This window comes from Idiotropiscis lumnitzeri, chromosome 16, assembly GCF_059441095.1.
Source record: "Idiotropiscis lumnitzeri isolate Australia: NSW breed Sydney's pygmy pipehorse chromosome 16, RoL_Ilum_1.0, whole genome shotgun sequence".
NCBI classification, from domain to species: Eukaryota; Metazoa; Chordata; class Actinopteri; order Syngnathiformes; family Syngnathidae; genus Idiotropiscis; species Idiotropiscis lumnitzeri.
The window spans coordinates 16,928,182-16,936,808 of record NC_142406.1 but is presented as its reverse complement, the minus strand read 5'-3'; the positions used below and the strand labels follow the sequence as shown (position 1 = coordinate 16,936,808).

The window sequence follows — 8,627 nt, the reverse complement described above, 5'->3', positions numbered from 1 at the left end:
GACGTCGTTTTTTGAGCAGACAAACAGATCATTTTTTTATTTATTGAGCTGCTATTTAAACGTAAACGAACATCAACACACACTGCTCACAGGCGTATATTCTTTATCCTCTGCGAAAAAGTTGCCACATTCTTGTGCATTTCATTCTACTCCCCCTGGTGGCCAGATCGTGCACAGCCATCAACATCCCAACGGTTGCATTTCATTTTGTGCTGCGGCGAGTCAACAGTTGCAATCGTGTCAGCGTTGAGGGCGACGGGACGACACCGATTAGCGAGAATCGATATCACATCAAGGATGCTGCGGCGTCCCGATAAGCGACGAGCTGTTCATCATAAGCAAACGCGATGGCGTCCCAAAGAGAAGATATTCCGGCCGGCCGAGGGGATGCGAGGCCCCCTTATCTCCTCGGAGCAGCGCAATGGACGACCGCTCGGCGATCAATAGCGGCTCGCTTGTGTGAAGTACTTGCAATTATCAACAGCTGATTTGCTCCTGCGCACCCCCCCCCCCCTCCCTCCTCCCTCCTCCCTCTTTCAGTCCCTCTCCAAAGTACATCTTTTCACGGCACATGATTACAAGTTTAGGCACAATGCTGGTTGAAAAGAAGGATTACAGCTTTGTTTGCGCAAAGAAATGCTCTTCACTCAGCATCTAAGAACAAAAGCGACAATTTCTTCAAATTTTTGAAAGCATGTCTCAGCATTCACAACGACAAAATGTGATGATTTTTGATGTTTTTTTTAGTTATTAATATTTCCGTCATGTAGGCAACCAACATCAGAAATATAACAACACTTGCCTCTCAGCAGCCATTTAGTTTGTTTTAATGCACAACTGAGAACTTGTGTCTCAGCATCGACCCGAAATTAGTCGGAACATTTCAATCAGCTAAATTGCTTCGAGATTCGCACCAATAATGTTGTGAAAAGGGGGGGGGGGTGATCCTCGTCAGCCACCAGCAGCGAGACGCTCTTGTGCCAAAGTTTGACGACGATCCCGCGCCCCCCTCCCTCCCCCGTGAAGGTGCGCGGAAGGTTCGAATAATAGCCATGCCTTTTTAAGCACCCCCCCCCCCCATCCCTCCAGTACGTCCCGTTTGGAAGCTTTGGAGTTGCGCGTAAAAGCAGCTGATCGACCTTCCATGCCCCCCCCCACTCCCCCAAAGGCAACTTTGGAACGTCATCGCTCCAAGTTGGCTTCTACATGCATCATGACCCCCCCCCCGCCTCCCCCTCCCCTTTTCTACCATCATCACCGCGCTGACATGCGCAATCGCCACGGGGCTTGAGGGTGGGGGGGGGGGGCAACCTCCGTACGTGCTTAGTTGATCCAGCCCGCTCGCAGCCGGCAGCTGCCAGTCGCTCCGAGCCGAGCCGAGCCGAACCGAGCCGAGCACGGCGGACCCGAGGCGGCGTGCACGCGGCGACATGTCTCGGCGCAAGCAAGCCGCGCCGCAGCAGCTTCGGGCGGGACGCGACCAGCACCGGCGCTGCCGTGACGGTACGTGCAAAAAAAAAAAAAAAAAAAAAGTTGCGACTAAGAAGAAGAAGAAGGAGACCAAATTGAAGTTTCTGACTTTTTACTCAACTCTACTTTTCTTATTGACGTGTTGTTTATTTAAAATGGAACATTTTTGGTGAGTCATCATCGAATTCTTTCAACATAGATTTGCATCCTTTTGATACTTGCACATGATAGATGTGTGTAATTGTGTGCAGATAAACACGTCTTTTCTGTACATGTAAACATTTATATATAGACGATATATTGACCAAAATGTATTTTTTTAAAAAATGACAAAATTGGGTTCAAATGATTATTTTTCCATGAATCATCTATTTCTTTCGCCATGGAGTCCGAAATGAGAATTATTTCTTCAACTTGGTTTGAGTTGAAATCGCAGAGGCCATCCAATATTTCAACTTTTCTTTTTTTTTTTTAGTCTTCATTTTTCATCAGCAAACTGATTTCGATATTCTTCATTTGTATTCCTGCCCATTTGGTTTTCCAAACTGAGCATTGACGTGAAGAGTTCCATCATTCTCAGCAATAATTGTTGACCTTATGATCATAAAAAGAACATATCCTGTCGTCATATTTTCGAATTGCCGTATAATTCTCTTCATCTACGGTGCGGGCTATGCCATTTGAATCTTTTCACGCCGCCTGAGTCGAATGAATAATAAATAAAACGGCCACTTTTGAAGAATGTCATGTCAATTGTTTCCGATTGCTGTCACGTAAAACGATTTGACGTTTCACAGCCTTGCTCGAACCTCAAGTCGCTTCACGCGCGTGGCGCCGTTTGACATCGTTCACGATTGCTCGTCCGTGGATTATTTGCGGGGTCCCGGCCTGTGGCTTCACCTCACTCGCCCCCCCCCCCCCCCCCCCCCCTTTGTGTCCGCATCATAATACACTTAGTACATCAGAGGTCAAAAGGTCAAGGTGTGTGTGTGTGTGGTTTGCCTCTTTTCAGGACTGGTCGTAAATCTGCCGTTTTGTTTCTGTTTTTGTGGCGTCAGTGACCATTTTGGACGCGTTCAGCTCACATGCACGCGTTGGATTCTATTTGGAGAAAGATGAAAAAAAAAAACACCTCGCCTTTGTTTTCTCTGGAAGGAACTCGTCCAAAGTGAGACGTGCCTTTTCTTCTTCGGAACAGCCCGAGACCACCCAGCGGGTGGGCTGCCGATTGTTTACCTCTGACAGGGCCCTACCCTTCGCTCGCCACTAATTGCACACTTGTATTGTCGGGCTTAAAATGAAGAGAGCCGTCTTCTTTGAATTTTTGCTTTTTACCTTTGTCAATGCAAACGAATCCTCTTTGCGTTTATCGACTCGCATCTCACTTTGCTCGCGACATTTGGGGACGGAAATGCTCGGAAACCGACAGACACTGAATGCTCGAAAAACGGGACGTTCTTTTTTTTTTTATTTATGGGGAGTCGAAACGAAGAAGCGGCTCGCCCACGGGAGGAAGCCGGTCGGCTTTGTCGGACCAATGCGGAGTTTGAATGTTAGCGGGCTTCGTCCCGCATGCCCAAAACGTGCACGTTCGCTTCACTCAACACTAAATTGGCCTTCTCGTGCAAACGTGTGTGTGAGTGTGCACGTGTGACCTCAGCTCAGCAGCAGCAACCAAAATGGATGTCAATTCCTCAAACCATTTCATTCGCAAATCTCCAAATCTGTTTGTTTCCCGGACGCAAGCTGCTGCGGCAAAGCGTCTCGTCAAGTCGACTCTTTCCATCTGCTCTTTTTTTTTTTTTTTTTCCTGCTTCTCTAATGGCGCGAGGCCTCAACAGATTGAAAAGTCGTCGCGAAAAGTCCTCTTTTCGCTTTTCTACAAAGTCGAGTCAAGTCAAGTCAAGTCAATTTTATTTGTCTCGCCCTTAATCACAGACAGTCTCAAAGGGCTTTCCATAGCCACAATCGACATCCCCGATCTTAACCCCGAGGAGGGCGAGGAAAAACTCACAAAACCTCATTAGGGGAAAAGTCGAGGACAAAGCTCCCCAAAGTTCCCTCCTCTCCGTTTTTGGGATGCAACCCAATGACGCGAATGGACGTCGCAACGCGCAACGGACAGCTCACGGCAGATTGAGGACGAGTGTGTGCGCGAAACATTTGGGCAAAGCGTTTAAGCGACTGAGGACCCCTGAGGGTTCGCAATCTGTCGTTCGGAGGTCCGCAAAATAGTTTGCAGTGAATTATTGTTTTTTTTAAAAAGTCCGCACGTATGCACAAATCAAGTCAAGTCCCTGCCTGCGCTTGGAGACAATAAAAAGTTTGCTTTTCAAAACAAAACTTAAAATTGAAGTTACAGCCCTTTTTTATGCGAGAATTTGAACCAATCAAATTCTCCGAATATTGCACACACAATAAAAGCAAGCAAAAAAAAAAAAAAGGATTTTATTTCCAGTCTGAACTTTTGGCGCTTTTAAGCCGCCGATGCAAACTACTTTTTCAAGTAACTTCTTGCGACTTTCCTCGTAACGCGATGTGACAAAAAACTCACCCGGTGACGTTCATCTTTCTGTCAGACTCTGTGGAAGACGTCTGGCGAGAGGACGCCGGCGGGACGGGAAGTTCTCCCCCCGGCGACGACACGCACGTTTGCCACCAATGCTGCGCCGAGTTCTTCACTTGGAGCGAGCTGAGCGAGCATCGCAAATCCTGCGGCGAGGATCGCTCCGTGTGGATCGTCAAGGATGGCAAAAGCGGCGGCGGCGCCGGACCGTCGCCGGAACCCGACGTGGAATCGAGTGACTCGTCGGCGGCGACCGACGGCAACAGCCCGGACGAGGCGATGGAGGTGGAACTCGGGCCACGGGACGAATATGCCGCCGGTCCTTCTCCGCCCGATTGGACCGAGAGCCCGCAGACGCTGCCCGGCACCAATGTGACCTTGGAAATTCTGCACGGCACCAGGGTGGCCGTCGCGCAGTTCTCTCAAGAGGTGGGCGGCGGCACGGGCGGCACGGGCGGCACGGGCGGCCGCGCGGCCTCGGCCGCCATCCCGCTCATCCTGGAGCACTTGCTGGCCTTGCAGCGGCAACAAGTCCAGCAGCTGCGCATGATCGAGCGGATCTGCAGCCAGGTGGCCACCATGAACAAGCGGCCCATCGCGGACGCCTCCGACCCGTCGTCCGGAACCTCCGGCACTCCTCCCGTCCCGCCGCCGGCCAACGTCAACGGCCGGCTCGCGCGTCCTTCAGGCGCTTCCTCGGAAAACTCAACGGCGTCCCGCTCCCGTTGTAGCGCCGTCCCTGCCTTGATGCCTCCGTACGGCGGCTCGCATCCGAGCGACCCCTCCCCGAATCGTCTCTCGTTGGGGCAGGGCGGCGTCCCCTTCTCGCCTCGCAGCCCCCCCGGCGGCGTCATCTCGCCCGACCCGCCGGCGTTCATGTTGAAGCAACGCCATGCGAAAGCATCGTCGTTGGAAAGCAACCCGGGCCCCGCTGAGCCCTTCTTCAAGCATAAATGTCGCTTCTGCGCCAAAGTGTTTGGCAGCGACAGCGCGCTGCAGATCCACCTGCGCTCGCACACCGGAGAGCGCCCCTTCAAATGCAACATCTGCGGCAACCGCTTCTCCACCAAGGGCAACTTGAAGGTGCACTTCCAGAGGCACAAAGACAAGTACCCCCAAGTCCAGATGAACCCGTACCCGGTGCCAGAGTATCTGGACAACGTGCCGACGAGCTCTGGGATTCCCTACGGAATGAAAGCTCTTTCTTCTTGGCCGGATAGCAAAGCCGTCTTCGCAACCTCGCCGCTTTCCTCGACGAGAAGCGCCACGGAGGGCTCCGGCGAGGCTTCCGGGCGAGCGCCATCTGTTCAATCCGTGCGCCGGACGGCGTCGCCGTCTCTTCGGCTTGGCGACGCGCCATCGTCTCCGGTTGCCGACACTCGACCGTCCCGGCGAGAGCCCGACGCATCCGGCGGCATCAAAAGCCAAGACGTACACCTGCCGCAAAGCGGCGACGCATCTGTAGCGAGCACGCCGGAACCCGCGGCATCGCCGTCGACCGCGTCCGGCTCCGGTTCCGACCCGGAAGATTGTTCCGCCGGCGGCCTCCTGGACTCTACGCAAACCTCGGAGACCTCGAAGCTGCAGCGGCTGGTGGAGAACATCGACAAAACGATGACGGACGCCAACCGCTGTGTCCTGTGTCAGCGCGTCCTCAGTTGCCCGAGCGCGCTCAAGATGCACTACCGCATTCACACGGGCGAGAGGCCGTTCAAGTGCAAAGCGTGCGGCCGCGCTTTCACCACCAAGGGCAACCTGAAGACCCACGCGCTGGCGCACAAGGAGACGGCGCCGGCGCGGGTGCGCCACTCGTGTCCCATTTGCCAGAAGCGGTTCGCCAACGCCGTCGTCCTCCAGCAGCACATCCGCGTGCACGTGGCCGGCCACGCGGCGCCTCAGGAGACGCCGGAAGACCACTTGGACAGTCCCGGCAGCCGCGACCTCGCCCATGAGCTTTCCATGGAGGGGGACGACGACGCGGACGAAAGTCCTCCCAAATCCTCGCCAGAGAACCATCCCACCGACTCCACGGCGAGCCTCGGCACGTTCCTCGCCGACGGCTTCGGCGACCAGATCCAGATCGAATGCTCGCTAACCGAGAAGGGGATCGAAAATCTGGGGACGGCCGGCCCCCCTGTGACGCCGCCATTGTCACCCGCGCACAGTGCCGAGTTTGGGGAACATTTTGCGGCTTCCGCGAAGAAAGAACGAGCCGACTCAGGAAGCCCAGACGTCGCCCGGCCGGCGAGAAAGTCACAAGTGGAAGTTTCCGCGGAATCATACCCGACGTTCGCCGTCAACTTGTCGGCCAGTTACCCGTCAGTCCCCGGCCCGGGAATCGCCGCCCTGCTGGGCCCGGCGGCCCCTCGCCGCACGCCCAAGCAGCACAACTGCAGCGCCTGCGGGAAGAACTTCTCGTCGGCCAGCGCGCTTCAGATCCACGAGCGCACGCACACCGGCGAGAAGCCCTTCGTCTGCTCCGTCTGCGGCCGAGCGTTCACCACCAAGGGCAATCTGAAGGTAGGCCTCACCCGGCGGTGGCGACTTAAGGACAAACGTGCCAGAACATGCCAATACCGGGCCTTTTATGTCATTTGCGTTTTCCTATAAAAATGCAAAAGTTCCATTGCGGACTTAACGTTTCAAATAAAACATCAACCGCTTGAATCTTTTCTTTTAGGGCATACGATGAACGCAAGCAACGATGCTTTGAACGGTGCGCGAGGAGTCAAAGAAAAGAAAGTTGTCATTTATGGCTTGTTGACGTTGTCGTGCCTCCGCAGGTTCACATGGGAACGCACATGTGGAATAACGCGCCAGCCAGGAGGGGCCGGCGTCTCTCGGTGGACAACCCCTCGGCCCTGCTGGGCTCCGACGCCGTCAAATTTGATCTGGCGGCCCGGGCCATGCACGTGGACGCCGGCTTCTGGAGCCGCTACGCCGGCGCCATCGCCGGCAGCCTGGCCCTGAAGAACAACGAGATCTCGGCGATTCAAAACCGAGGCGTGACGCCGCTACGCCCGACGGCCGGCGGCGTGAACGGCGCCGCGGCGAGGCCGATCACGAGCCTGTCTAAGAACGCCGTGGAACTCGGTCGGGAGCGGCAGACATTTTTCCATGCCAATTGATGACACTCAAGAAATTGGAATCAACTGATGCGATCTAGTCTGGACATGAAAGTATTTATAAAACGGCTGCTTTCTTTTTACATCCGGTTCTGTGAATGACATGAACGAGAGCATCGACATAAAGACTTTTTGAAAGTATTCCTTTGCACCTGTACTCACTCTGCCGCTCACACATTTCACACAGTGGGCACGCTTTAAGCTCTTTGTTGGTCGCTGTAATTTGGACCATTCAACAAAATTCTGCTGACTTAGAGCTAACATAACTCAAAATGCCATAGACAGGCTACTGGAAATGAGAAAAGATGTTACATTAATTTGAAACTGCTACTATAACTCCAAATTTGAAACCAAATTTTATTTCTTCGTTCGACGTGTACACATGAGCGTCTAAACAAAACAGCAAAAAAAGGAAAAATTTGTGTGTTAAAAGATTAGCTTGTTAGTTTTCATGCAAAGTGCACTTTCAGGTAAGGGTAAAATACAAGGTGTCCATTATGTTTCCATTTTCTGTCTACAGAACCAATTTCATCAAAGACACAATTGCAAAAACTGATTCAAAAGATAACCGTTCAGTACATGGAGCCAGTATGTAGCAAATGAATAACGTAATTCTTTCATTTTGAAACTACTGATGGCCAAGTTTAATATTTGTTTTCATTGTTATCAATTTATTGACATTTTCTGTTGCTAAAGTCACGAGAAATAATAATAGAGAGCCACAGAAAAGTCAGATCTTAAAAACAATATTTCAAGCAGAAATGGAGTGTGTAATTGTCCCTAAATGCACATTTTCGACAAATATAAAAATAAGTATTTAGTCACCACGAATTAAATGATGATTTTATGCGTGTGTTATAAAACAACTAGAAAATGCAATTCCTGAAGAAATTGCGTGTGAAGGCGGAAAGGCTGGAATTTTTTTTGTGGATTGATTTTGAATGAGACTGAATGTTTTTGAATAATATTGAATGACTCTGAAATAATGAATGAGGTTGAATGAATTTGAATCATAGTGAATGAAATTGAATGATTTGAATGACAGTGAATAAAAGTGAATTCTATTGAATCATCATGAATGAAAGAGAAAAAATATTGAATAATGTCGAAAAATATTGAATTATAGTGAATGACATTGAATGAAAATGGGGAAAGGCAGTGATTAATGGAAGGATGTTGAATGATCGTGGATAATATTCAACCGACCGGGAATCGAACCGAGAACCTCCAAGTATGGAGGCAGCTGCTAATCCACTGACCCAACGCTCTTTATAAAAGCCTGGATGAATGTCTTGAATGGATTTAATATCCTAAGTGGATGCATTGGTGCTATGTTGAATGCCCCATTGGAAATGAATGGGGTTTTGGGGGGTGAAAATTGTGAAAAATGTGAAAAACGGTGAAAATCGGATGAAAACTGTGGAAGTAGTTAAGCGCCGAAAAAAGGCGAGGAAGAAAATAGAATA

General features: G+C 51.2%; 1 pseudogene across 1 annotated transcript; it reads left to right on the top strand.

The window, feature by feature from the left end:
- The first annotated feature begins 1,355 nt into the window (after nt 1–1,355).
- LOC148321900 (sal-like protein 3) lies at nt 1,356–7,237 on the top strand (annotated as a pseudogene). Its single transcript, XR_015846914.1, has 3 exons — nt 1,356–1,503; nt 4,050–6,556; nt 6,820–7,237. The product of XR_015846914.1 is annotated as a sal-like protein 3 (transcript).
- The last annotated feature ends 1,390 nt before the right edge of the window (nt 7,238–8,627 follow it).